The sequence below is a fragment of the Bison bison genome, unplaced genomic scaffold (assembly GCF_000754665.1).
Source record: "Bison bison bison isolate TAMUID 2011002044 unplaced genomic scaffold, Bison_UMD1.0 scf7180017864537, whole genome shotgun sequence".
In the NCBI taxonomy this organism is placed as follows: Eukaryota; Metazoa; Chordata; class Mammalia; order Artiodactyla; family Bovidae; genus Bison; species Bison bison.
The window spans coordinates 2342132-2346128 of record NW_011495085.1 but is presented as its reverse complement, the minus strand read 5'-3'; positions in this window follow the sequence as shown (position 1 = coordinate 2346128).

The following is a 3997-nucleotide window of genomic DNA, read 5'->3' as shown; positions in this document are numbered from 1 at the left end:
AAATATAAATTTTAATACATAAATAAAAGAAAAGCTGGACCCAAAGGGCTCTCCCCATTGTACCATCTTAGCACCCTTTGCAAAATCAGTTGACCACAGACATCAGTATCTGACTCTGAATTCCCAGCTGTATCCACTGGTCCCCATGACTCATATCTTCATTTCAAGTCAGCCCAAGAAAGATGTTGTTGTCTGGCTTGGGAGCACCTGCTCTTTATATTTCTGTTCAGTCCTAGTAGCTTTAGTATTTAGAGTAGGGAGAAGATTGGAGAAACAGTGGTCAATCCTATTTAGTCTGATGCTATTGGAGAAGGCAATGGCACCCCACTCCAGTACTCTTGCCTGGAAAATCCCATGGACAGAGGAGCCTGGTGGGCTGCAGTCCATGGGGTCGCTAAGAGTCAGACACAACTGAGCGACTTCCCTTTCACTTTTCACTTTCATGCGTTGGAGAAGGAAATGGCAACCCACTCCAGTGTTCTTACCTGGAGAATCACAGGGATGGGGGAGCCTGGTGGGCTGCCATCTATGGGGTCACACAGAGTCGGACACGACTGATGTGACTTAGCAGCAGCAGCAGCAGTGGACTTTACTGATGTGGTTTCCATGCAGGTTTCACCTGGTGCCTCTGTCCCTGAGGAGATCCCTTTAAGGAGAAGTCATGTCTCATAATTTGAGTGAACCTTCCATGGGTTGGGATCACCATTTTCTTACCCTGCTGGCTGCCTGAGAGGCTTTGTGGCTCTGTCCTTCCACTCATCCCTGTCCTTCCATGTTCATTTGCATGGAACTACTCAACAACTCCCCAGGTGTTCTTTCTTAAGAACACTAATTCTCAACATGCTGATTTTCTGGCATTTTGCCCCTCAGACCCTCTGTCCCACAGTTTTCAGGCCTTCCCAAGGCAGATAACCAGCCTCCTACCTTCAAAAGACCAGAATTCAGCATCAGTCTCTTTTTTTGGTTCAAGTTCTCTGCCAAATCTGAGAGTGCTTATGACAGGCACTTTTCTCCTTCCAGCAGAGTGGAGGGGCTGTCAAGGACATTCAGTTCCTAGATTCCCAGAACCCTCTCCCCACATCTCTCTTGCAATGTGAGTGACATTACCTGGGTGATCCAGAAACCAGTACATGCCTGTCAATATGACTGAGGACTGCCATTGGTAATGGTTTGCAGAGCTGTTTGAATGTTATTTAATGGCACAGAACTGTACTTTAAAATGGTGAAGGTGGTAAGTGCTATGTTATGTATATTTTATTATGCATATTTTCTATAAAAGAAAAACCATTGAAATATGAAATACCAAAGGGAATGAGGGGGGCAGGGCTTCAGCTCAGTAGGCTCCTAGTTGAGGAGGGAGATGTCAGTTTTCCTTTGTTACAGGTTTCCTTATTAAGTTCTCTTGGAGCTCTCTTAGTTTGGGGTTGCTGTTGTTCAGTTGCAAAGTCATTTCTGACTCTTTGTGACCCCAAGGACTATAGCATGCTATGCTCCTCTGTCCTTCACTGTCTCCCAGAGCTTGCTCAAACTCATTGAGTCCATTGAGTCCATTGAGTCAGTGATGCCATCCAACTATCTCATCCTCTGCTGCCCCCTTCTCTGTGAAATAGATGCATTTCCTTTCCATCTTCAGCAGGGAAGGGAGGGAAAATCACCATTCTCAACAGGCACTGCACACCCTATGGAGTGGATGACTTTCTTCTCCCTGGGCTTCCCTTTACATTGTTGGAAGTGAGAATGCCTCTTGGTTTGGGCTATTTGGACTTTTGCCTTTTCAGTAATCCCCCTGGGGCTGTGAGTAGCCCATTCTACAGGGGCTCGAGTCTATTTAGAATGTGAAGTGCTTAGTGGGTTTTTGTTTGTTTGTTTGTTCTCTGCTTTGAGCATTAGTCTTGATTCCAGAATAAGATAATCTCACTTGACAGTCTCTCGCAAGAATTTGTGCTGATACAGGAAAGTATAAAATGGGAAATGCTGTAATAGAAGTTATGAGAGGATAGAAAGCTGCAAAAGTATAAGGATTTGTCACATCACCTTGCCCTTGCAGGTAAATGCTTCCTATCTTTATTTAGAAATGAGAAGAAGGAAGACCTCCCCCAAAAGTATTATTGTGGTTCTGATTTGTATGTTTTCTGCCCTTCCATATCTGCCTGCATTCAATGTATAATTGGCCCAAGATCCCAGGCTGAATTTGGAGGCAAAATAGGGATGTAATCCAGTAAGTAAAGCTTAGTTTCAGACCCTCAGAGTGGGGATGGGGGTCTACCTTGACAGTGTACATGGATGAGCCCTCTTTCCTTATGCCTTGAAGCCCTTGCTCTTGGAAGCACAGGGTTCCAAGAGACCACTTGGGCTGCTGCAGCTGCTGCTAAGTCGCTTCAGTCGTGTCCGACTCTGTGCGACCCCATGGACTGCAGCCCACCAGGCTCCGCCATCCATGGGATTTTCCAGGCAAGAGTACTGGAGTGGGTTGCCATTGCCTTCTCTGACTTGGGCTGAAATCGAAGTAAATCTATAGTAACTAGATGAACCAGGCTAGATCCAAGGGTACCTAACTTGGGTCCTCATGGGTGTTCATCTGACTCTTGATCTTCATCTATCAGTTAAGGGAGGTGGCCAGGGTCCTGTCTGGATCTCAGTAGGTTCTAATAACACAGAGATGTTCTAATTCTACAACTTCAGACTTCAAAGTCCTTGATTGTGGAAAACGAAGAGACAAGCAGAAGACGTGAAGAAGTCCATGGGTCGTGACGAGAAGCTGTTGGTGCAGCCGCCATCTTGAAGCACCAGGAGCTTCTTAAGCTTAATTGTTCTGCTTCAGCTCTGGCAGGACTCAACTTTGACCGTTTGGAAGAAGCAGTTATTAAAAATTCTGCATGTGCTAAGGCAGATGTATGTCATTTTTAGAATATGGCTTTAGTTGTCTATTTTGAGAAGGCATTTTATTCAGTTTCCAGTTGGTCAGCATTACTGAGAGACACACATCAGAGGTTACTTACAGAGCAGGCTCACTTGGGAAAGGGAGAGACTATGATCCTAATGTATATAAATGCAGTCCTTTCAAAGGGAAGCAACTTAGTTTCAACTCAAGATGCCACCGTGTCCGGCTGGACCGCAGCTGCCATTTCCCTTTTCAGTTTTCTGGGGGCTTTTTTTTTTTCACCATACCACACAACTTGCAGTATCTCACTTCCCTGACTGAGGATTGACCCCACACCCTTGGCAGTGAAAGCACAGAGTCCTAACCTCTGGAGAGCCAGGGAATTCACCATAGCTCAGTTGTTTTATATATATACTACTAAGAAATTCTCAAGTTGTTGTCCAGTCCCTCAATTGTTTCCCACTCTTTGCAGTCCCATGGACTGCAGAACGCCAGTCTTCTCTGTCCTTTACTACCTCCCAGAGTTTGCTCAAACGCATTGAGTCAGTGCTGCCATTCAACCGTCTCATCTTCTGTCATCCCCTTCTCCTGCTGCTCTCAATCTTTCCCAGCATCAGGGTCTTTTCTAATGAGTCTTCTCTTCACATCAGGTGGCCAAAGTATTGGAGCTTCAGCTACAGCATCAGTCCTTCCAAGGAATATTCAGGGCTGATTTCATTTAGGAAAATCAGAGATGCTTGAAATAATACTCTTCATTATTTTTGGAATTTTTAGCAGAAGGAAACTGTTGTATATCTTGATGTAAGATACCAGGTTCCATGTGGAACCTTTCATCAAGGAGTAAGTTACAGCAAAGCAACATTTCCTCTTTGTTATCACCGATGCTGGTTTTAACACCAGAATGGGCTGTATTCACACATTTAGCACAGAACTGAATTTAAGAAAAATTAGTTCCCTTTTTGTTGAGGAGTGAAATGCAAAGGCCGTAAGCATATGTAAAATTTGAGGAGTAATGATAAATATATTCTCCTGTGTAACCATTACCACAACCAAGATATGGAACATTTTCATTAACACAGAAAGTTCCCTCATTTTTACTGTTATTCTTCCAAACCG